General features: G+C 36.3%; 1 protein-coding gene across 9 annotated transcripts in view; it reads right to left on the bottom strand.

Moving 5' to 3' along the window:
- The window catches only part of KDM4C (lysine demethylase 4C), a 431,040-nt gene that overhangs the window by 194,838 nt on the left and 209,154 nt on the right, over positions 1-27,048 (bottom strand). The window lies entirely within an intron of this gene.

Raw genomic sequence — 27,048 nt, 5'->3', positions numbered from 1 at the left:
AGTTTCAATCCCTGGTCAGGGAACTAGATCCCGCATGCATGCTACAACTAAGAAGTCCGCATGCCGCAACTAAGTCCGCACGTCGCAACTAAAAAAGATCCCTCATGCCACAGCAAAGATCCCGCATGTGCCGCAACTAAGACCTGGCACAACCGAAAAATAATAAAAATAAATAAATAAAATAAATATTAAAAAAAGAGTTTTAAGAAAAACATTCAGTGAGTAATAAACTCAATTTCTTCTGAATGGAGGTGACAACCTGTATATTCACATCTATAAACAGTAGAATAAGATGTTAAAATGCATTGTAGAGTTCTTGGAAACTGTGTACCAAGAACAACTGAAGGGAAAGAGCACACATTTGAAAGCATGCCTGCAACAGAAGGATTACCCTCCCAGCACAAGGATGCATCAGTGAGCTGAATACTGTAAAGCTGAAAACCTAGGTTGACAATGAATAAAAGTAGCTAATAAATGTGTGGTTAGAATAATTTAACCAATAGGTTGAGATAAATTTTCTCCAAGATATATTTTAATCACATTAATGTTTGTTAACAAATATACTCTCACAAAGTAACCAACAATTAGGAGCAAATAAACAGTCTCTTCTACATCATATCACATGAAACACCCACCATCACCACTACAATCATATCCACTAGAAAGAAGGAATAGTGTTAAGATAAGAAGTTCAAAGAAAAGATTATTTTGAATCCACTAGAACTTTGATTCTCATGAATACATAGTTAGAAGTCATATCGTATAAAGCAAGTTTCCTATAAAGACCTCACACAGGTTATATTGTGTCTAGGTTAATACTCCATGCAATGCGACAGATAGAATTCAAATAGTGAAACAGAGATAGTCTCAAAGATGTAACTAACATACCTTAACCATCCCTAACACACCTGGCGACAGACTGGTTGACTCAACAACAGCCTTGAAACAGTAAGTCTTTCAATATTTTGGCAATACAATTATCATCTCCATGCAAATTAATTTAAAATTTCCTAATAATCTCCAGCCCAAAACTTCCTCCAGAGAGTTCCAATCTTGCCTTGAAAGCTCAGGTAAAAGAAAAAAGGAAAAGAAAAAAAAAAAAAAACAGTTCAGGACACAGCTAACAGTCAGTATGCCTAAAACCAGCTTCTCCAACTGCAAACAAAAATTTCATTATAAATGGTATGACAATCCTTCTATTCTCCTATATTCACAATCAACATTTCCTAATCCCTCCCTTGTCTTCTACCCCTAGAAATCCAGTCTGTCATCATCTATAATTAGCTCTTCCTCTACCTGCAGAAATCCTTTTACCAGGACACCTTCACTGTCAGATGCTAAAACCTAGCATAACAAAGCTAACTAATTTCCCTGCCTGCAGTCTCTCCTAGCACCAATTCATCTTTATAGCTGTCACTTTAATGTCCCTCAAATATATCATAATCTTTCACTTTGGAGTTCAATAAGGTGTAATACTCTGCTCTGCCTTTAAAATAAAGTCCTGAGCCCAGCATTCAAGGGCTCTAAGCTTGGACTCCACTAGTGAGATTTCCAGGTTTCTCTCCCACTGCAAGTCAACATGAACATTCCTCTTCAACCCAGGGAGCAGAGTCACCATGAGCTTCCTTACCTCAGTGCTTTTGCTCCTACCATAATGCCTTCCTGCTCACCATTCTGCCATCCAAAGAAAATTCATCCTAAACACTGAATGCAAGTTGTACCAATTATTCTTCTGAATAGAGTACTATTTATCTACACCACTGCTTTCTATTATTAGTTAAGTACAGGCAAACTTCATTTTAGTGCACTTTGCTTTATCGCGCTTTGCTTTATCATGCTTCACAGATAAAGCGCTTTTTACAAATTGAAGGTTTGTGGCAACCCTGCATCAAGCAAGTCTATCAATTTTTCCAACAGCATTTGGTCACTTTGTATCCCTGTGCCACATTTTGGTAATTCTCGCAATATTTCAAACTTTTTCATTATTACGGAGATCTGTGATCAGTGATTTTTGATGTTACTATTGCAAAAAGCTTACAACTCACTAAAGGCTCAAATGATGGTTAGTATTTTTTAGCAATAAAGTATTTTCTAATTAAAGTATGTACATTTTTTTTTTTTTAGTCATAGTACTATTGCACATAATAGACTGCAGTACAGTGTAAACATAACTTTTATATGCGCTGGGAAACCAAATAATTTGTGTGACTTGCTTTATTGTGGGGAAAGGAACTGAACCCACAATATCTGAGGCATGCCTATAAAGAGAGAGTTCTAAGTCATTTCTACTATAATTAGCTTAGAAATATGGAAAATGAGGATTCTGAGAAATTTAAAGATATTTTGGTTTAAGACGCAACCTTTCACTAAAGGAAGAAATGAAGTTTAGACTCACCAGCAGAGACTCTCTTATTTTCGTATAGTGTTACTAATATTTGCTTCGTGAAGAAAAAGGAGTGGACAATATAAACGATATAAGTTTCCACAGCAAGAATTTTGTCCTAGATTTTAATTTCCCATTCCTCTTTCCTAGAAGTCTTGAATTTTGTACACATGCAACAAGATCTACCACTCAACTGATTGTTTGACTCAATACAAGAATATATGTCTTAAATTATAGAAATAGAGAACAAATTAATGGTTGCCAGGGTTAAGGGAGGGGATGATGGTGAGAGGGAACTGGGTTCAGCTATAAAAGGGCAATGTGAGGGATCCTTGCAGTGGTGGAAATATTCTGTATCTTGACTCTATCATTGTCAATTTCCTCTTTTTTGATATTGTACTATAGTTTTGCAAGAGGTTACCATCGGGGAAAACGGGATAAAGGATACACAGGATCTACCTGTATTATCTTTTGCAACAGCATGTGAATCTACAATTATCTGAAAACAGAAAGTTTAAGAAAAAAATAAACTCTAAGACTTCCTTAAAATAAAACATATATATGTCTTACCTTCGATTTTAAATATTCAGAAATAGAGGCATAAAATACCCAAAGTAATGCAAGGGAACAATGCCAGAGTCAAAAATAGTTGTAGTAAACTTCAACAGCACAGAGAAAATCTACTCCTGTCAGTAGTTACAAATAATACACTCATCTAAAGCCCTAAAGATTAGAAGAGATCTTTTAATAGAACGTGCTATGTGACTTTATTAGTAGGAATGGAAGACATTAACACTCCCATTTAGAAACAAAGAAATTTACAGACTACATATTGGTACAAAGAGCAATAACCAATACTAGGTAATACTTCTCAAGTAATCTATTTTGGATATGAATTCAAAACACTAATAAGAATGGCTTTTCTTACTGTTTCTTTTAAGAACATTCATACTAGTTATGTAGTATGTAATGTATGTAATGGCTAAGTCCAAATTTAAAGGGAATCGTCAGTAGTCTGTTAAGCACTGAATTCTTCCATATTTCACCACCCTAAGACTTGTTACACAGAATCATGATTATTTGTTCCTATCTCCCAGGAAATCAAATTCATGCTCTCCGTTATTTATACTGAAAACCAGCAATCGAATTTCAAGATGAAAATGTTTCTAAAAATCAGCAACTTTCTAAGGCAGCAAATACTCAGTTAGTCATCTGAATTGTAGAATTGGAAATTTCATATAACCACAATATATGATCAATAAAATAAGAAGTTGATGCTTAACAAAAACCCAAACTGAGGTATTACTTTAACATATTTTCTTTGTGACACACAGGATGGCTAATTATGGGAGGAAAAGAAACTCTCACGTGCAAATGTCTGATAAGGAAGGCTTTGAAGGTATGCAAAAATGTGTGAAATTATCCTGCTTTTCAGTCTATTTATGACAATTAAATGATAATTAGGAAGGAACTAAGGAAAGAATAGCTTAAAATAAGATAACAAGCCTAATAGCCACTTGATGTGGCTGTTATGGGTTAAATTATGTCTCCCTTCCCCAACCCCCAGAAGGTATGTTGAAGTGCTACCCCCCCTCAGAATGCGGACCTTATTTGGAGAAAGGGTTATGGCAGAAGTAATTACATAAGGGGTTACTGGAGTAGGGTGGGACCTTAATCCAATGGGCCTGGTGCCCTTATCAGACAAGAAGAGACACAGACACACAGGGGACAAGGCCTTAAATTGGTCTGACTACAAGAATATAGAGGGTCTTAGTGTTATTAAATTTTGCCTTACTGGGAAAGTTGAAGCAACTGAGGAAGTAAGAATCAGGCTTCCGGTATAACAAGTGGTCTTAAGAGTGAAGGAGAAGTGCACAGAGGTTTTGAAGAATCGAGAGCAACTATGACCCTGCAGGGGATTGAGAGATGACGTGAGAGGACTGGGCCCTTGTCATGGGTGGAACCCACTGCGATGCACATCCAGCTCCTGGCTGGGTCCTTCCAATCAGACTCAACTGCTCGGCTTCCCCTCCTGAAGAAACAACAGAAACTGAAGGATCAACAGAAGTCAGGCATTTATGAGGGGAAACACCATGACCCAAGTGAATCCTGCCAGGTAGGATACTGTAAGGTAGAATAAGGTGAGGGTGGGGGATGAATTCATGTGACTTCTCTACTGTATCCCCCAAAAAGGGGCCTCTTATCAATATAAGAGCTTGGTGTTAGATGGCTCCATGTATGTAGTTTCAAGAGACATGAGACACTATCAATCTCAGAATTAAAAACTAATTTGCTGTACATATACAGGAAAATGTTCTCTTTTTTACATACAAAATTCCAATGAATGTCAACCACAGTATATCATAGCCCAAAGAGGATAAATAATGTTTAAATTTTTCTTATAAATTATTAATTTCTCAACAATTATAAAAAGGGACCAATGCATAGGATGAAACAGATTTACTGAATAGGACAATCAAAAGAGGAAAGGAGCCAATGATGGCAAACTCTTGTTTTGAATATTTGTAAGTGTCTGATAAAGCATATATTGCTGTCTGCTGTTGACACATAGGTAGTGGGTGTATCTTAAAACCTAAGAACACTGTAAGATACTGTCCTTTATGATAACCATTTTAATTGTACTTAACAATGAAAATGACTCATTTTAAAAACACAAGCAAGCATATCAATTCCTATTTCCTTCAAAAATTCAAATCAATAATTGGAAAAGTTAGGTTTTTATCAAAATCTAGTTCCCCTCCAAGAAAATTATTGTTTTTGAAGGTTATCTGTTAATTATCTTCAAGGTACAACCGAATTACTACATTAAATCAGAAATACAGTAAGAAAGAAGCATCCATTTCCTATCCAACACATAGCAAAACTGTCTTACATCTCCAAACACAGAAGCTATGAAAATATGGGACTGTGTATCAAATGGGAAAATGCCAAACCTTCAATGGAATCACCATTCATTTGCTTTGAGAACCCAAAAGTTTGTATTACCAGTTGCCCTTTGAAAGAACATCATAAATAAAGAATAAAGGGAAGAGAAATATTCTCCACTTCGTTGTTTTCTAACAACACACTTTCTTTAGCTATGACAACAAGAATTAAGAAGAATGTGTTATTAACATAATTAGACACAACCATTCATTATTGTTTACTCTAAGTAATAACAAAGATACTACTTAGGCATAGCAACCTCTTATTTAACCAAGAATGTGACTGATGGTGATAACTAATTAGAGCCAAAGGCAGTAACTAGGCCTGAAATATAATTATATTCTAAACCATCAAACTACCTTTTATAGTAAACAGATAGATAATTTAGCACTCAGGAAGCTCAGATACCTCATTGGAAAAAAAAAATGGTTTAGACAATTCTAGCGTGACAGCATCAAGAGAAATCTCTGACCAACTGATCTGTGATTTACTCTTTATTCTTCCAGATTTACATCTCTTTCATTCCTTCCTATTCTTTAACTCTTTTTTTCTTTTTTTTTTTGTTTTTGTCTATTTGTTTGTTTTTAATCCTTTTATCTGTTTTCAACTTAGTCATGTCCAAAACCTAAAAATTCTTCTTTCCCTCCACATGTAAAAAAACAACCTGCTGGTAAATTTTTTAGCATTAAAACAAACTATGTTACTATCAATCCACTAGTACTCTGGAATCTCCATCTTCATCTCACAACTACATAAACATACATCCAATCTACTGCATCATACCAAACTTATAGGAGAGAAAGGACCCAGCTCTTTGGAAAACTGCCACACTGTTAACCCATATTAAATTTGCAGAAGTCCAGGAAACCCAGACTTTTTCTGGTACAATTATACTTAGTTATCTCTCATTTCAAATATGAATGAGAAACAAAATTTTCCAATATGCACTCAAATTTTTAAGGTAGTATTTCTTTTTTTTTTTTTTTTTTAATTAATTTACTTTAATTACTTATTTTTGGCTACGTTGGGTCTTCGTTGCTGCGCGCAGGCTTTCTCTAGTTGCAGCGAGCGGGGGCTACTCTTCGTTGCGGTGCGTGGGCTTCTCATTGCAGTGGCTCCTCTTGTTGCGGAGCATGGGCTCTAGAGCGCAGGCTTCAGTAGTTGTGGCTCGTGGGCTCAGTAGTTGTGGCTTGTGGGCTCTAGAGCGCAGGCTCAGTAGCTGTGGCGCACGGGCTTAGTTGCTGCGTGGCATGTGGGATCTTCCCGGACCAGGGCTCGAACCCGTGTCCCCTGCATTGGCAGGCGGATTCTTAACCACTGCGTCACCAGGGAAGCCCAAGGTAGTATTTCTGATCAATATTTTCTGGCATTGTGTTCCAATGGAGAAGCCACTCAGTTTTTATGGAATTTAATTAATTATTTTAACAGAAACATGGCCTAATTTAAACAGTTGCCAAGAATCATTAAATAAAAACAATTTTAGAAAATAAATGCACTATGCAGTTAATGAAGCCAACATCTATTGACAGGGTATTATTATACTATCTGTAGAAGTATCTAACCTATTGAGATACAACAAAAATTTCTGAAGGAACTTTTGTTCTTTTTACATTCACCATACAATTAAGAATGAATAAAACTATTTAATGTGTTGATTAACTGTAAAAAAATGTAAAGGAACCTATTTATATTGAAATTATTCCAAATAAATTTTTTTTTAAAGTAGAATATTCTACTTCTGTAGTCAATTCATTCTATTATCATAAAATTTTCATTGCCAGTTACAAATCTGAACAGAATTTCACCCTCCTTGGAGTACTCCAAACAGATCAGTATTTCTTAGCTGACTCAAAACTAAGTATACATTAGAAAAAGGGGAATTCAGAATCAGTATAATGAATGTAGATGAATCTAATACACATTGTGCTGAGCTAAAGAAACCAGGCAATTTTAAAGTCCACACTGGCGATTATTCCACCAGATTAATGAATAAAACTATGTTTAATATGATGAATAAGCAGTAGCCACATTGCTCTATCTATATACTTGTTGAACCCTGAACTGACTACAGCTCTTCTACTTATTAGCTGAGTAAAAATGGTAAGTCTTGAGCTCTGAGTCCGCTCCCTCATATAAAAATGTCTTCCTGGCTCTCTCACAAAGGTTCAAAAAAATTTAAGTGTGTAAATACACTTGATCAACCGAGCTCCTTAAACGTGATTATGATTATGATCCTCCCAACCCTCTTCCTCACAAAATACTGAAGGAAACTCAAAATGCTGTTGTAAAGCAATGTAATGCTTTAAAGTTTCAGTCTGGGCTCAAATACTTATATTTTACAGAACTGATTTTCAAAGATGGTAGAGCCATGGGATTCTTCAAATGAGCTAAAGAAATTGCGTGAAATTAATGTAACAGTAGAACAGAAAATGCCCCATTTCTTGCCAGTTCCTATCTATGGAACATATTTAGGCATCCATCACTGTACACCAAATGGGCCTTCATCCCTTGGTCATATGTAATATCCATTATAATACTGATTTACTTCATCCGTGTACTTATTCAATCATTGCTCATTTGTTCATGTACTTTCTTCATTAATAATTTTGGGAGAAAATTATTATAATTACCTTAACAATTTATAAGTATTATTTTAATACAAGAAACAGAGTTGTTAAATACTTAGAACTAATTAAGGTGAAAATAATATTTGAACAGCACTTTGATTTCCTGAGTAACATTTCATATAATATTGGTCAAAGACAAGTAATAGGCTATTTCATCAGATTACATGAAGAGTAAACTATATAATTATGTTTACACTGACTGAGCAGAGAGATAAAAGAAATACAATTCTAAGATCAGTATTAGTCAACAATGAAAGTATATAAAGAATGCAAAGGTCATTTCTTTTGTCCTTATATCCATTAATGAAGCAAGTTCTGCAGGAGACCTGCACATCCCTTGTTTTTCCCCAGACTGCTCTGCAGAGCTCACATAACCCTGATGTTGTCAAGGTGCACAAAGCATTTAAAGGTTCTGGGGATCCCAGGATACACACCCAGAGAAATTTTCTAAATGTTTTGTTCTCATGGACATAAAGAAGAAAGTAGCTTTAAAATATCCCTAATGGCCAAAAAGATAATCATAGTCATAGTAAGAAAGTCTGATACCACTACTAAATTTCTTATTCTCACTTTAATAAATCATTATTGTGAATTATTTCAGATACTTTTGCCATATCTGACCTTCCCCTCCCAGTTTATTTTAAACCATGAAAATATACATTGCGTCTGTCTTTCTGAGAAGTACATTCTAGTTGCCTAGAGGATTGGAGGCCCTTAAAAATATTTTTTCAATAAATAACCTTTTATAAACATATGAGGAAACAGAGGCTCAGAGAATTTTACTTAATTTGCCCAATGTCACACCGCTAACAAGTAATACAGCCTTTACCAGATTCAAATCTAGAATAACTCCCATACTCTTAACCAATCTACTGTGGACATTCAAAACCAAGCCATATTTAACACATTTTAAATGGTTTTAATTTAAATATGGGCCACATTTTTCCATTCTAAACTTCTTTTTTTATGACCCATAACCAAGTTGAAATCGTAGTTGAGAATAAATGCCTGGATTTCATTATTTTAGCTTTTTATGCATGACATCACGCTGTGTTGATAGAGTTTATCCAGTCTAGCTAGCAACCTTCCGAAATATGTTTCCTCCGCTCTCCCTACTTTTAATAGATTCAGATTAATTTCTTCTGAATATTTTCAGGCTTCACCATACTTTATAAGGTATATCTCCCTTATAAAGTAAGGCAATTATAAAGCAATTTAAGGTGTGAGACTAGAAACTCTATCTTTCTGACCCATGGGAACACTGCTCAAATAGACAATGAAAAACTATGCAAAAAGAAGGGGAATGGGCTCAAATAGCTTGCTCCAGGGGTCTCTAAAAAACTGTAGGAATTATTTTTAGAATTTCTGCTTCTCAACACTTACCTAAGTATCTGATAGAAAGGTTAAGGAAGTTCAGAGTTACAGACATTAAACAATCTACTCCCACTGTGCCATGTAAAACACAGCATGAAATTGAACTCTTTAGTACTGGGGAACAGATGAAGTGAAGTTATTTTGTTCTGAATTCATGCATTGCATGACACACACTTTATATGGGTGATAAATTTGGGCAAGATCAGATAAAAAATAGGGCTCTGCAGAGTCTTAGGGATCTAAGTGATTTATGAATATAAATATTTGCTCCTAAGAGTCTGTAAGATCATATGCGAGAGAGCCAAAAGAAATGCATAGAAGTATACAACATATAATCCTTCTTCCATGATGCTCAGATACACTGACTTTTGAATCTTTCAAATATTTTTTAATGACTAATTGGACACAATTAGAAGTTCATCCTGCACCTGGAATGAACCTTAGGAAATAAAAAATCCACTCTAATTATCATAATTCATAGATGGGAAACTGAGGCACAAAAATACTAAGTCACTTGCGGAATGTCACAAGGATAGTGAGTAGAAAAAAAAGTTCAAGTGATGCAAGACTCATCCTACTTACCAGCATCTCTGGGATTTTCAGCTTCCCATTCACTGAGCCACTAAGCACATAGGAACACGCTGAGTAACTCAAGGGGTTGAATGCAGAATTAGCCACGCCCCAGGTTTCACGATAGAACACTGGCCATGGTAAGAACCATCTGACTAATGCTGGAGATGTTCACCTCTTCACTTCTGTGGAACTGGAGATGAAGGCAACATCCTCTAACCCTTTTCCACCTTTTTTTGTACAGTTCAAACACTATTATCAATGTAGGAAATATGATTAATAAGTAAATACCGTTTTTCTAAAGAGGAGAGGCAGGAGTAAATGAGGAGGAAAATGAATAAAAAGGCCATGTATGCATAATGTAATCCCCAGAATGGAAGCTCTGGATAGTACCATTGTCCCTCAGTATCCTTGGGGGATTGGTTCCAGGACTGCCCTCAGACACCAAAATCTGCAGATGCCTAAGCCCCTTATATAAAATGGTATAGTAAATATTTGCATATAATCTGTGCACATCCTCCCACACACTTTAAATTATCTGTAGATTACTTATAATACCTAATACCATGTAGCTGTTATGGGAATAGTTATAAATACAATGTAAATGCTACATAAATAGCTACCAAAGTGGGCGGCAAATTGAAGTTTTGCTTTTTGGAACCTTCTAGACTTTTTTCCCTAATATTTTCAATTCATAATTGGTTGAACCCACAGATACAGAACCCAAGGATTCGGAGAGCTGACCGTATATATCAAGGGTGCTCTCGCTTGGGAGAAACAAAAATAACTTGTTATTTTTCAAATAAATTTTAGGTTACCATATTTTTAAATCCCATATGTCATACTGAATTTTTAATATATTTTTCAGGAAAAACGAAACCTTTATTTATTTAACAGTCATGTCATAAACACTACCCCACACTCAATGCACTCTGATCACATGTCTCTTGCTACATAAAAAAATTCTCTGGCACTATTTCCAAAACAAGAGACAACCGGATGAAAGCTAACTAGGTCAAAAAATTAATGCCTTTAGGAAGAAGTATAATTTATTTCAGGCTTTCTAATGTTAACAATATGCTTGGAAATTTAACATTAAATAATCAAAGGAAAACAAATAATTTTGTTGGAAATAAAATTATTTAAATTGACAACAGATACTTTTTCAGCAATACTTCCTTAGAGAACCACACAGCACTATAAGTAAATAATTCAGCATCTCAGATTCATTTTATCTGGCAATTCCTGCATTCCCATTCAAGTGTGAGAATATGTCTGGCACTGCTATTAGCTTTTCTGTTATTAATTTTGTGAGATGATTTAAAGCAGGGGAAAAAGGTAGATATATTCATTGAACCAGCAGAAAAACAAATAGAAGATAGAAAAACACACAATGGATTTGTGTTTCTTCAATTTCTCTCTGGCCAAATTTAGAAAACCATAAATAGGAAAGTCTATGGAAAAACATTTCTTATAAGAGAATTCATTGTTATTCTAAGAAATTAAGATGGAAAAAACAGGATTTAAATCAGTTTAAGGCCAATAGGGATCCAACATGCAGAACTAACTTCCATGACTATTACTATTATTTGCTTGACTTTAGACTCAAAAATAGCAAAACATGGCTCCAGAGCCCACGAGCCACAACTACTGAGCCCATGTGCCGCAACTACTGAAGCCCTCACGCCTAGAGTCTGTGCTCCGCAACAAGAGAAGCCACCGCAATGAGAAGCCCGCGCATCGCAACAAAGAGTAGCCCCCACTCGCCTCAACTAGAGAAAAGCCCACGCTCAACAAAGACCCAACACAGCCAAAAATAAAATAAATAAAATAAATTTTTTAAAAAAGAAATAATGGCTTAAATTTTTTAAAAAATAGCAAAAAATGAAGCTGCATTAAACCAATCTGTGACATGTTAAGGATAAATCATGCCAATGACTTAGCAACACAGAACTTTTAAATATGTAATAGAACTTTTAAAATATGAATAATCTGTGACCAGTAATTTAACAACTGGGAACTTATCCTAAGAAAATAATTATCACTTAATGTAGCAGCTTATGTTTAAGAATGTTCATTTCAGCAGCGTTTATCAAAGATCTAAAAAAAGGGGAAAAAAAAAACATTTTCTAGAAAAAAGAGGGTATTCCTTTAAAAACTCATGGTATAACTTATGGAAGAACATTTAGAGATATGGAAAAGCATTACTAGTAGGTGGAGAAAACAGGTTATACATGATCATATATGTAATATATATGTTTATCTACCTATAATGCCCATACATATGTTAGAGACTGATCCATTTCCTTAAATCTGATACTGGGGAGAGTGGTGTGGGGACAGAGGTGGTGGGTATAAGTAGAAGTGGGCATGGCATGAAGAGGTTGCTTGGACTAAAGCTCTACACTTGGAGTGGAAATATCCATAAATAGATGAATCCCTTTCTTAAGTGATGAAGTTTCTCTCTCACTCTTGATCTCTCTATATTTATCCAAACCAGAAGTATTTCATTTCCTAGCACCTTGTTCTTTTCCTTCAGGTCACTTATAACAATTTTTAATCATATGTTTGTATGTTTATTTGGTTAATGTCTATTTCCTGCCCTAGAACCTACATTCTGTGAAGACAGGGCTCAGATCAGTTTTACCGTCACCAACACATAGTATGTGCTCCATAAATACTAGCTGAATGACTGCCAAACACTAGAATATTGCCCGTAATGTAAGAAGCAAAACAAAAATGAAAATGAAATCTAATGTTGACCTTACTATATTTGAATTATTTACTTGCTTCATTTCTATTTACATAATTTATTTAAAAATTGAATTACTTTATCATTGTGTAGAACCTTTCATTAGAAGACCTCAAAGTATTTCATTAGCAAATATGAGGACTCTGCCTTAATTAATGGTAACATGTCATAAATGTTAAGGAATGCTTTTTTTGTCCAGCAAATGACACACAGCTACAAACTACAACTCAGATTTCTAACTTTGTATCCACTCTCTAAGAATTTGGTTGATACAAATAAAATGTAGAATTGTCATTGTTGCAATGATCATTAACAAGCTCTGGACAAGAGAAGTCCTTCACTACCCCAGGGGCAATGGGTCTACTAATAAAATCTAGGAAGTGATTTGGTAGGATGTGTTCTATTTTTACTCTACAGAAACTCATTAATCAGTCTAAATGTCTAAAAACAAAAGAAAGGCTACATAATAAATGCAATTTTAATGATCTACATTCCCTCATATTCACATATACTTTTAAATATATTTAAATTCAAACTGGACTGAGTCCAGAAAGTAATCATAAACACAGCTGATAGCAGCCTCAAATCCTGCCAAGTACTAAAGACCACTCCATTTTAAAACAATTATATCCAACCAAACTTCTGGTGCCAAAAAAAAGCCCCCTCTTTGTACAACTTACACAATAATCAGAGTAAAGATTATTCATCTATACGTGTAATAAGAAATTATTTCAGGGCTGTAGTTTCACTTATTTCCTCAGATGTGGCTGCCTACTACAATCCATCAACTGTCAAGAAACAAAAAACCAGGAATGTTCTGCCTTCGCTAGTGAATAAATACAAGCTGTAGCAGTGACCCTTTAAATGAAAATGCAAAAACCTTTCCTCATGGGGTTGGAGAGCCCCAACTAAAGGGGAGAGGAAGGTAAAGCACTGGGAATGGCAGGGTTAGGACACTAGTTCATCACTTCAGTTCTGGTTCATTTTACATTCCAAGGACTGTTGCTGAGGTCTTCTGGAAGGCAGGGCAGGGGTCAGGGAGGACTTTTTATAGCAATAAACAACCATCACATACCATGTCTGCTCATCCTTTGCCTTTTGACTTTGTCCAAGAACATAGGAAATAAGTGGTAAATGGCTTCCCAGTACTCTAATTCCGTGCGGGAAATCCATTCTGCTTCAAACTGTCCACCTGACCCATACAGTCTCTGGCCCAAGCCTGTAAATGGCGAGCCTCCCCTTCCAAGTGCAGAAGCACGAAGCCTACCCTACCACAAGCTTTTATCTCCCCTCTCTGTGAAATGAATATGGAAAAGAAAACTAACAGTAGAAGGCCCAGTCCTTTAATCAAATATTAAATTACATCCATTCTCAATTCAATTTAATACCTGTGCTGCTGCAATAATGTCCAGAGTAACAAGTTATGACAGCATTCATTCCACAAACATTTCAGGGCCTAATAGAAGCAAAGAGGTATGACTACTAATATGAGCAAAGAGGTATGATGGGCACAGTTACCAAACTTCATAAATAAGCAGCTACATGAGGGAGGGCAGAAATCTGGAAAAAGTTTGCAATTCTCACCATTGGTTAAGTTTTGTGAAACTGAATAGGGCTGTTTTTATTTATAATTTACTATTCATTATTTAGTTTGTTCAAAAAATGTCACTGAAATTGATGTAGCAGGATTAAATCACTAAATTTTATTACGTGGTTCACTCCTAAGACTTTTCTTTATTAGGATGTTTTCTGACTAAAATAAGCACTAAAAACAATTCTCCCCCAGGCCCAGGGCCTGTGTTTTAGGTGAGGCTGGACGAGCCAATCAAACATTCCATCCCAATGACAACAGTGACTGGTTCAGGGATCCACACACGACCCAGGAAGGCCAAGGGGATTCATCTCAGGACTTGTTCCTAGTCTACTAGCCTAGAAAAAGTCAACAGTCATCTATGCCACAACACGGGGAACAAAAGCCTGAGAAGGAAGCCAAGTGTGATAAAAGAACCAGAGAGAAGAAAGTGCAGTAAGAGGAACCAGACAGATATCTGAAGATATACATCAAGGAGGTAGTCCATTTTCTTTCTGCGCCAAAAGGAGGTGGAAGGCTACAACTTTTGAGAATGTTGACCCATTAAGATCATCTTAAGACAGAATCTATACACTTAACTAAGTACATGACATACTCAGAAGAAAAGTTAAAATCATCTATGAGCATAGGAAGAATTTTTAAATCTACTTTTCCAGATTGTTACTGGAAATGTATCTACAGTTGAAACCAGAGCAATACAATTAGCATTTGACTTACAAGAAAATGATTTTATAGTCAGAATGAAATGAAATGGGTTATCAGGTAAGACAGACATATACTGTGAGCCAGGAACAAGTCATAAAAGTTAAATTAACAAGAAAATCAGTAACAGATTATAATAAGAATTTGCCAAAGCAGAAGACTACTTCAAATTTCCACTTTTACATATGTTCAAAACAATTAAGGTCAATTAGCATGTTTAGATAAACAGATAAATTAGCCCCATGTTTTTAATCTGGAGACTTGAATCCATATGGCTGTCTAAACCAGTTAAGATTTTAAATGCCAGTCACAACACACAAAAAAGCCTTCAACAGGAAAAGTTTACACTCGTATAAATACATTTCTGTCTCTATATCATCAAGAAAGAAACATCAAAATAGCAATTAAGTAGTGTTAAAACAAACAGAAGTTACATATTCCAATGTCCCAGGACCAATATTAAATTTTTAAAAACCCAATGTAAAATACATTATTTTAAAAGCCTAGTCTAAAATACCATCTCACTTTGATACTCAGATCTAAATACTACTTGTAATAATAAAATGTCAGAAATACGGCAACCTGTAACCACAAAGACATAAAATTACTAAGTGCCTGAAAACGAATTACGTATATCAAAGGATAATGTTAACTTACTGGTATTGAACTACAGAGGCTATTGGAATCCCAAATTTAAAAAAGAATCTTTACTCTGGACTTCTTCCAGCAATTCAAACAAAGTAAATGTGTAATTTTTTTTTTAATATTCAACTACTTCCTTTTTATATTTTTAATGAAACAGTTTAACTTAATTATTATTTAGCAGCAGCAACATCCAAGAATCTTGTCAATCACAGACCAGAAGTCCTGCCTCTGAGAAGGCCTGATTGAGCAGAACGTGAAACTCCTACAGTGGATGCAGCAGGAAGAACTGTCTCACCAAGAGCGATCAGTTAAATGCAGCAATGGTACTCAGGGCTTCTTGTGTCCAATGGCAAGTTATTCGTGGTATGTTTTCATTTATGTTTAGTCTCCTAAGTTCTTAAGTATAAGAGGAAGGGGGACCTATCTTAAATACCAGTTCTTGGTTTTTAAAAGGTTTTAATTGATTGTAGTAAAAAATAAGAATTCAAGCTGATGGTTATAATAGCAAACATCTCATACTGTGTGCTTTCTATGTGCCAGGCACAGTGATAAATGCAAAGCATTTTCTCATTGCATCGGTACTTATATTAGTTCACTTAATCTTCACATCCCTATGAGGAACTATTAATAACTCTGTTTTACTAATGTAGGATACAGAGAATCAATGATTTGCCAAAGGTCATGGGACTTCCCTGGTGGCACAGTGGACAAGACTCCGTGATCCCAATATAGGGGGGCCCGGGTTCGATCCCTGGTCAGGGAACTAGATCCCACATGCATGCTGCAACTAAGAGTTTGCATGCCACAACTAAGGAGCCCACAGGTCGCAACTAAGGAGCCCGCCGGCCACAACTAAGAGCTGGCATAACCTAAATAAATAAATAGATAGATAAATAAATATTTTTTAAAATAATAATAATAATTTGCGAAAGGTCATAAATTAAGCAAGTGGTAGAATGAAGACTTGAGTCTACATCCTTTCGTCATCAGTATCAGTGCTCCTAAAAACGGACAATATATCGACAGTACAGGATATACAGTGCTGATATTCAGCACCATCCCAGTCCATCTGAACTCTTCCCTGTATGGAGCTGCCCCAGGCCAAAGGGTTCTGATGTGGCTCTGATATTAAGGAGACTTGCAGAGATCAGAAGGCAGAAGAGAGTCTAAAGATTTCAGCAGCAGGCTGCTGGAGAAGTGACAGCAGCAGGCCAGGGCTGAGGAACACAGGGGCACAAAGGTCCCGGCTGTTCCCGAGCTCAGGTAACACCATCTTCCCTACACACCCTTTCACTCCTCCAGTCCTTCCAACAATGTTGCAGCCTAGCTCCTACTAGGAGCAAACTACTGGGAACAACTGTACATTCATGAACACGTTTTAATTTTGTATATCTTCCTTTGTGAAGAGTCTGTTATATTTTTGGTCCACTTTTTATTGAGATATTTTTGTTGTTTTATTATTGAGCTGTCTGAGTCCTTTATATATCCCAGATACCAGTCATTTATCAAATATATGTTTTGCAAATGTTTTCTCCTAATTTGTGTCCTTTTAATGATGTCTTTTAATGAGCAGTTTTTAACTTTAATGAAGTCTAACTCATCAATTCTTGTCTTTTATAATTATTGCTTTCTATGACTTAAGAAACCTTTTTCTATCCCCAAGTTATAAAGATATTCTCCTATATTTTCTTCCAAAAGCTTCATATTTCAGTTTTCTCCTTCAGGTCTAGGATTCATCTTGAATTAGTAGTTTTATATGGTGGGGTTCAAGGTTAATTTTTTTCACAAATGTTGAAGACTCTTTTTTCCCCCTGGATCACTTTGGTGCCACTGACAAAAATTAAATGCCATATAAGTGTGGGTCTATTTTGGGTTCTCTCTTCTCTTCTATCGGAGAAGATCTAGATCTATGTGTAGCTATATTCTTCATAAACAATCATCTACAAATAGGGACAGTTTTACTTCTCTTTTATCTTCATGCCCTTGACTACTTTTTCTTGACTTACTGCAGTGGCCAGAGTCTTCAGTGAAATAACAAACAGAAGTGGTGAGAATGAAACTTCTCACTTTGCGCCAAGTCTTAGGGAGGAACTGTTCAATATTTCGCCGTTCTGTGTGACATTCACTGTAGGTTTCTTATACCTACTTTATTGACAAAGTTCCCTCTGAGCATTTTTATCTGAAATGAATGTTGCTTTTTCTACATTTGGTAAAATGATCATATGTTTTTTCTCTTTTATTCTGTTAATGTGATGGATTAAACTGATTTGATTTTTAAATGTTAGACCAAATTTTTTTGTGATAATTACCGTTATGTGTCAACTTGACTTGGCCATGGGGTGCCCAGACATTTGGTCAAACATTATTCTGGGTGTGTCTGTGAGGGTGCTTCTAGATGAAATAACCATTTGAGTCAGTACAATGAATAAAGCAGATTGCTGTCCCTAATATGAACAGGCGCCATTCAATCAGGGGAAGGCCTGAATAGAACAAAATGTTTGACCATCCCAGGAATAAGAGGGAACTCCTCCTGCCTGACTGATTGAGCTGGGACAAGGGTTTTGCCCTGCCTCTGCACTAGAACTGAAACATCAGCTATTCCTGCATGTCCAGCTTTCTGACTACAGATCTTGGGACACCTCAGTCTCCATAATTACAGCCAATTGCTTACAATAAATCTCTTTACATATATGCATCCTATTGGCTCTGGAGAAACTTGAGTAATACTCTTGTGTTCTGGAGATAAATGCCACTTAGTCATCAATTACCCTCACTTTACCACAGTTCAGCTATAACATATCTATATTAAGAAACATAAAAGGGGTATATGGTTTTAGGTATTTCCCTGCAAACTGTCTTAATTTAAGTTCACACATGCTTATGCTTACACAGCCAGAACCACCTTTCTCTTTTATTTCCTACTAATAATTATTCTCTCTTTAATTGATATAATTCCCAAGATGTAGTAATGGAGAAATAAACCATATAAAGAAGCCTCTTAGAAATTCCCATTTTTGTAAGATTGGCATTCAAGAAACAGAGATCAAAAGATAAAAAATCTGGATAGAGATAAAAAGACTATTTAGGAGAATAATGCAGGTAGAAGTTAACTTAAGCTAGTCCTTTGATGATCAGGAAAAATTCTGAAATAGAATATTTCTTAGGTCATAAGCAAAAAATAAGCAAGACTTCCTTAGTCAATAAAATACCATCAGAGTTATGTTCTTAGTGTCCAAAGAGCCTAAATTATTAGCTCCAACAGTTTGCAAAAGAAGCTTCTTTTCACCCATTTTTCAAATATTCAAATGTTCATTTGGACTGAAGAATAAGTAGCTGACCTAGGAACAGTTGAAAAAGTGAGAGCAAGAAAAAGCAGGATAAAAAAGGAGTAGGAATGTGTCAAGGAAACAACAGGATGATGGCAGCACCATCAAACAGAAGAAATGTACAGACTCTGCTTGGCGGGGTGGTGGGGGGGTGCGGTCCTTGAGCCACAAGGAAGACTGAGAGGCAGAGAAGGGGATGCTGCTCCGGAAGAACGTGCAGGAGGATAGACAACAGGGCACATAACAAGGGGAAAGAGCGGATGTCATGAATTTAAAAAGCAATGAAACACCTTTATCGACTCACGTTGTCATTTTTCTCCACGGTATTTGCTACGCTACATTATAAATCTTCCTATGTACTGCTGCCCCTACTGGAAACATTCTCATCCTCTTGCTATAACCAAGCACATTTATCTAGCTAACACCCTTCATATTTCACCTTAAATGCATACAGACTAGGTCAGTTCCCCCTACTACAAAATAACTCAACACCCTGAATATGTGACACAAATGACATCATAATTAAGTAATTAGTTGTATAATTATTTTATAAATGTCAGTTTCTAAGCCTTGCCTGTAAAAGGACAAAGATCATGCTTGTCCTGCTCATCACTGTGCCTTTCAACGAAGGGGGCGGGGGTCAATAAATACTTTTTGCATGAATTAATAAATTGAATGAAAAAAACGTGTCCTTTGGATATATTTTCAACAATAAATTAACACTAAAAAAAGCATTTGTCTACATTTATTTACTTATTTGTCACTTGTAGAGTGAATGTGCTAAATGCCGGGGACTGTTCTAAGCACATTACATTTAATAATTCAACCCTAGGAGGTTGGTATACTTACTATGCCCATTTAACTAATGAGAACACCAATGCACAGAGAGGTTAAGTAGTTTGCCGAAGGTCTTTGCAAGATTCAAACCCAGGCAGCTTGGTTCTACAATTCATTGCTAAGTAATTTTAAGACAATGCTATGAAAACAATGTCCATTAAAGGCTACTTGAAAAAAAAGTATCCTGTAAAATATGTAAGAGGTCTGGGGTTTCACATTTTAGCTCTGCAATTCTCGTATATGTATAGTGAATTACGGAAAATGTCAGTAACTGATTCTTGATGCTGAGCTCTTCTTTTTTTTTTTTTTGGTAATGAAAATATTACACCAGATTTTAAGAAGAAATAGATAAACTGAAGTTTTCACATTGCCTATTGCTTTTTACATATTATAATACTAATGCCCAGAGGATTTATTGAAACAGAAACAAATCTACATGAGGGCTGAGGCAGTTGTTTAAGCTGATGTCTTTCCCCACCCCCTTTAATGGAACAAAGAAATAAGCATCTTATTTTACTGAATCTCTCATTTTGACTATAAAAGATTTATTTTGTAAAAATGTAGATGTTAAAAACGTTTATTTATAGTACATCTTTTTCCTTTAATAAAATCAAACCAATTAAAATGATCATTGAACATATTTCATTTAAAAAAGTTGCCTTCATATGGTCTATCTATGTGATTACCACAAAAGTTGAAAATCTCAGTTAGCCTTTAACTCACATGAACATTAATAGCTTCGGTATCCAAAGGTCAGTTTGTATCTCTAAAACTGGAAAACTGGATAGGTTATCAATACCTGGTCTTCAAATGTATTAGATATAAATTTTTCTTTAACTACCGCTGTAACTGAGCAGGACCCTACGGGACCTTCCTGGGACCCCTCCACTGCCACTGACTCACTCCCATCCCATCCCATCCTCTGCCTGCCTCTTGTTTGTAGAAAAACTTTAGCCTCCCAGGCCTTCCCCAGGTTCCAAAGAATAAATTTAATTAAAGTAAGAAAATGCAGAAACAAAGGAAAACAGTCAAGCAAGACAAAATAATAATAGTTTAGCCATTAAACAAAGTCAAAGATGCTTAGTTCCTCCTCAATGACTATAGATAATATTTTGAGCCATGTCCTTTGAGCTGTTTTGCAGATACTGAAACCTCCACCAGGTAGAAGAAGTTAACTGTATGCTGATCGCAAGCACATAGACCCCAGACCAACTGGAACCAGAATGTTGATGATGTTGACTCTATCACCTCACCACCAACCAATCAGAAGAATGCCCACAAGCTGGTCACATACCCCACAACCCCCTTCCCTCACCCTGTCTTTAAAAACATTTCCCTTAACCCCATTGGAGAGTTCAGGTTTTTTGAGCAGTAGCTACCTGGACTCCTTGCTTGGCGCCTGCAATAAACGCTACACTTTCCTCACCACAACCTGGTGTCAGTAGATTGGCTTTACGGTGCTTGGGTGAGTGGACCCAAGTTTGGTCGGTAACACTGCTAACCTGAGCAAACATAGGAAGGGGTTTATGCTATGATGTAAGGGCCTCTAATTCGGGATGCTGTTGCAGGTTCAGCTGAGAATTTACTGGGTACAAGAAATTTAATCATCATCAGTCCTATCCTTGCTTTTATCAGTCATTCAATTTATTTCATTTTCTTCAAAATCATACCCCATGGAGCTACCTGTGCTCGCCATGACTCCACGTTTCCCCACCACTCAGACATAAGTACATAATAGAGTGAATGTTAGCAAACATAACCTAGCCAGTAGCTTGGTCATGATTTATAATGATTTATAAATGAACTTGAGAGAACAATGGGCATTTCACAGTCTCTGATTAATGCATATACTCAGTAGTGCACAGAAACCGCATTCACAACATCCGTCAAACACCATAGGCCAGTAGGGGAAAAAGCATAAAATGATGGCAATTTCTATGGAGGAAAGAAATTACATGGAAAAATAACCATGGCAGTGAACAGATTACAGACAGATAACAATGTTAAATACCACCAAAGAGGTTACTAGTTTTTATTTTTATTTTTGTTTGAGAGGGGCACAGACCTTTACCTTGCCTGTTATGACTGCAAGTTTGAATTCTAACAATAAACATTACTATTATAATTTTTAATTTAAGTCACAGTTTAAGATATAAGAAGATATGAAAAGACAGTTTATGAATTACCAATAAATTATGCTGCATATAAATGCTACATTCTTTCTGATAAGAAATAGTTAAAATGTAACTTTCTACTGAAAAACAGAAACTTTACAAACTTTTGACAGTTTGTACAAATGACTTCTATCTCTGATGGAAAGTAACTGGATAATTTTCAGGAGCTAGACCTAGTAAGCCATTAATAATAAACACCATGTGCTAAACTTGTAAGCAAACCATCTAATTCTTCTTTCTGTGCTTGTACAGGATCTTCCACTCATCGGCCCCTGGTCAATGTGGCATGTATGTAGCTACATGATGGCAGAACTGCACAATGCAATTACCACTGGATAACTATAAAATCATCCTTTGATATTTCCCGGCTATTCAGTACTAGTAATATTTAAACTTTCAAAAAAGAGAAAAAGAATTTTAGATACCTCCTTCAGCAAACAAAATTTTTTAGTGCTTGAAAAGGCACAGTTCTGATATAACATAAACAACCAGATGACCTCTCAGATCTCTGATTGGAAGGATTACTTAATCGTTTCTATATCCAAGAACATTCACCTCATGTAACAGCTTTTCATACGAGCTACCCAGCTTTTATTATGGCAGTCGAGGCCCTTAGAGTATTTTACGCCACAGTCACAGCTGCTGTCAAGTCTGCAGTAACCATAATCTTTAGGTCAAGCTTTTATTTCACTATAAAGGGCTTTAAATATGAAAATGTCTGGTGACAAATTAAGTTGACAGGCATTTCTTTTTATTACTTCTCAAAGGAAGACATACATATCTATTCTGTTGTTTCGTGTAAACAACTGATAAGTGTCATCACAATTCGTATAGCCTAACTAGACTAAATTTCACAGAATTAACATACCATGGCTATAAATTACAAGTCACTTACACTCCTTGGAGTTGTCTTATGAACTATAATAGGAACTCATAAATTGAAACAAATCTAGAGAATGATAGTAGCTGCATATATACTTGGTTAATCTGACTGGCATAAAAAATCCACTAAATGGCTTTTCAAGTTGTTCAGACTAAAGATGTGACATCAGGTACAACTGTGCTATGATAACCACAGACAAGTTACGGTCACAACGCTTAACATTTATTAAGCAAGTAAAAGTTCAAAAATAACACTACAAGACATATTTTCCAAGAGCCCCTGACAGACGTTATAGCCTAAAATTCAAAAGAAAACGGCAATGATGCAAACAAACAGACCAACATTTTAAAGAGAGAAGGGGCAACCAGCATCCTCTCCTCTGTCTGTGGCCACGTATGGGGAACAGTGCAAGATCGGAGGGTATTTTAAAGGACTGTAAAACCAGGAAGAAAACTTGGGGCTATCCAGCTCTCATCTTCTCACCTTTTTCTCTTAGAGAAAGAGTTTGGGGTAGGACTATATCAAGCTAAGTCATCTGGTCTTTGGATTCCTGGATATCTCAGAAAGGGAAGAGAAAGTGTGGGAATGACTGTAAATATTTTATTCCAGGCTTTAGGCTTTGAAAGGCAGGCACAGGAGAGATCCTATGACTTCCCTTTAGGACTCTACAAGACCTTCTACTAAACCCTATTATTTCCTCTCTCCTATCATCATAATGTTATCATAAAGTTACATATGAAAGAAGGCAAATGTATCCTAACCTTTACAGCTGAACTAATCAGGAAAAGAAATAATGATTTCTTACTCAGAGCTATATTATTATTTGTCCCTAACTGCAATAGCAATAATTAAGTGATTTCTATTAAAAACACTTTTAGTAGTTGTTTGGTAATTGTGTTGGTGTTATTGTTAATAGTTTGGCAAGACTGTGGAGTTGACAGGGTAAGGACAGCATTATGGATCAGTTTTGCAAACACCCAGCTGGATAAAACCATTCTTTGCCCTGCAATGGAAAGAAAATCTACAAACAATTAAAAAGAAACCAAAAGGCTACTTTGCTATAGCAAAGCCCCAAACGTTGGTTGCAAAATAGGATTAGCTGAATGCCACTAATGCTTGTATGTTTACAACTGTTCTCTTTCCCTTGAATGAGTGATACACTTGAAGGTCATACCATCTCACCACCCAACATCTCTGTGGCCCTAAGCATGGATTCTGTAGGTTTCTGATGATAATACTTTTTATTATTGCCACCATAGACCTATATACTCGGATTGTATGCATTTTACTGTAGAGGAATGTGAGGGTCAGAAGGGCTAAGTGGTTTGTACAAGGTTGTCTAGCCAATAAAGAGCACAGCCAGTGTGTGGGCCCAGCTCTCTGCCTCCAAACCTGAGCACATAGCACCCTGTCATCACCCTGCCTCGCATGATGTGACTCCTCTGTAACATGGACCCATTCCTGGTTCCATTGCACAGACAATAAAGTTGTATCTCTATTAGAGAATGCTCACCACACCACGGCACCAAGTTTGTGAGACTGAATACCTGGTCAGAGGCATGCATGTCAGGGATCGTTTGCAACACACCATACTTCTGGGAAGGAGCAATGGTTCTGTGCACAGAAGAATGGAATGGCACAGCCTTCTGAGAAGCAGCAGTCTCTGTGCTTCATCTCTTACCACAGTGGTGGCATCATCATCCACAAACATTCTTTGATGACATGACTACTACTGCTACTTGGCTGCCATTGCCACAGAGGAAAAAAGTTTTCTCTAATTTCGTTATGGTTTTGACCAGCTCTAAATGGCCAAAATGCAGCCCTCTTTTGCCAGGAGACCAAAAATAAAGTCCCATCAGAAAGATTTCAATGATGAACGGAGAGGCAAATGGCAAAAATCTCCATGAAAGCTAAGACATAGATTTCAGTCTTGCAAATACTCATTTGTAAAGAAAATGAATGGTAGGTTTAGTTTGTACTATTTATTATAAAACATCGTGAAGGATTTGTGATAGAAATAAATACCAAAAGTGATGACGTTGAGAAGTCTATGTTATGTGATATATTATCTAAAACATTGACTTTAATTAGTAATTTTCTCTTATAAGCATGGCAGGGACGGGAAATTTACTCATTGGTGCCTCTCCTTCTTTAAAATCCTGATTTTTTTTTTTTAATGAAGAAGTCATTTGGGATTGCTAGTAAGCTGGGAAGGAAACAGAAGGTCCTTTTGCTTGGGGGGAGATGGATACGGTTTTGCTATTCAGCATTTCTTATGACTTTCTTATGACCATGAAAAAATATGCTAAGATTCTTTATGACCTAGTTTTAAAGGATAGTTTGTTATAAATTTAAAGACTATAACTACAATAAAATCACATGTAGTTGGCCCCATCCTTCCCATTTTACCACAGTATTCTAGAGTTCTCTCACTACATTTTGAAATACCTTCGTGGACTTTTGAAATTCGTTACTTGCGTAGTTCTTTGAGGCTGCATCAGTGCTAGAAGAGGAGTTATGAAACATAGCTCTGCACTTCCCCTTAGTTAGTTCTTTACCATGTCGAACAGAAGATGTGTGCGTGTTTGGTGTCTAAATACAGAATGCCTATAGATTTTACCCACAAGTTGTATATCCAACGAATTCCTCCACAAGCAGGAAATAAGTATGATTAATCAGAAGAATAAAAGGCACTGCTGGATGTTGTTTGAAAGGAATCCTTTATGGGGGGCTGTGAGTATTATTGTTTTTGCAGTTTCCATTTTTGAAATATCTTAGGTTAAAAACATTTGAAATTTTTGAGTATGCAAAGTATATGAGTAGATGAAGCAACTGGCATTTGTCTCTTTGTTTACTACTAAATTATAAGTAATTTGTATCATTATTGAAAAATTATCCTGGCTCTTGTCTAGAATGGTTTCATGCTGTGATTTTAGCACAAAGGTACACTTTTTCTTATTTTCATGGCCCAAGTACGATTACTTGAGGTAACAGCATTTCTTCCTGGGGATTCATAGCATAGCAGTGTTCCCTGAGAGCAGTGAAAGTGACTGTGCTTTAAGTGCAATCACTGTGGACCTTTCTTAGCTGAACCTTATTATTATAACCTCATTCCCCCTGTTTCTAGTTTCTATTTCTCCTCCTTCCTTCTGTTTCTAATATGTAAAAGCTACACTTCAAGCTTCTTAGAACTTATTTGTGCACTTAATATTCTCTCATTCATCAAATATTTGGGGATAAGATTCCCTCTACTTCTAAAACATGAGCAAGGTACATTGGTAATGCACAACGTTAAGGATTTCTTGAATTTACATATGATTTATTGGACTCTGAAGTCGGTTGACTTGCCTAGATCCTCCCAGCATTGTAGCTTTAATGTTCTCATGGTCTTTTCTATTTAACTGAAAAACAACGTTAGATGAATGTTTTGTTCAGAAAAACATTTTTAAACAGATATTTTTGATTTGTAGTAAGGAGAAAGAAAATAAACATTTAGGTGTAACTACTGAAAAAAAAAAAAAGTGATGACGGATGGCATTATGCAGAGCATAATCTTCCTCAGCAGCTGTGTGCCAGGGAGAATTTGCACACATGTTTGCAAGGCACTACAAATAAAAGAGTTTGTGCAAAGTCATTATTTTCTACCTCTAGATGTTGTGGCCTAAAAAATATCACAAACAAGATCTATGCTCCATGCTAATCAGCCTCACTGTGAAATGAGTCAGCAAAGCCAGCAGGTCCCTTGTCTGTCCAAGTGTGACAGTGCAACGCTCACTGTGAGCGAGTGTACCTCAAAGCAGCCTGACCCTTAAGACACCTTTTCAGAAATACAGCCAAGCCTGAATATGCTGGAAAAGGCTGTGGCTTGACTAGGAACACTGCCACAGAGCATAACAGAGACCCAGCTGAGTTCTCAGGCCAAAGAACAGGATACCACTATGCATGCTTTGGGAAAGGAAAGAAACATTTCTCTGATACCAACAAGCATAAAGCAGGCCAGCAGGTTCTTTGCCAAAGCCATGTAGACAACACCTGAATATGCAACATCTGAGCCCAGTCAGATCTCACAGAGAAGAGGTCAAAAATCTTTTTCTGAAAAATTCCAGGTAGTAACTATTTTAGGCTCTGTGGACCATATGATCATTGCCACACTGCTCAAATCTGCCATTGTAATACAAAAGCAGCCACAGACAATACACAAACAAATGAGCATGGCTTTGTTCCAACACAACTTTATC

This window comes from Balaenoptera physalus (assembly GCF_965194825.1).
Source record: "Balaenoptera physalus genome assembly, chromosome: 7".
Classification (NCBI taxonomy): Eukaryota; Metazoa; Chordata; class Mammalia; order Artiodactyla; family Balaenopteridae; genus Balaenoptera; species Balaenoptera physalus.
Note: the sequence above shows the minus strand (reverse complement) of the source record. Positions and strands in the feature narration are given on the sequence as shown.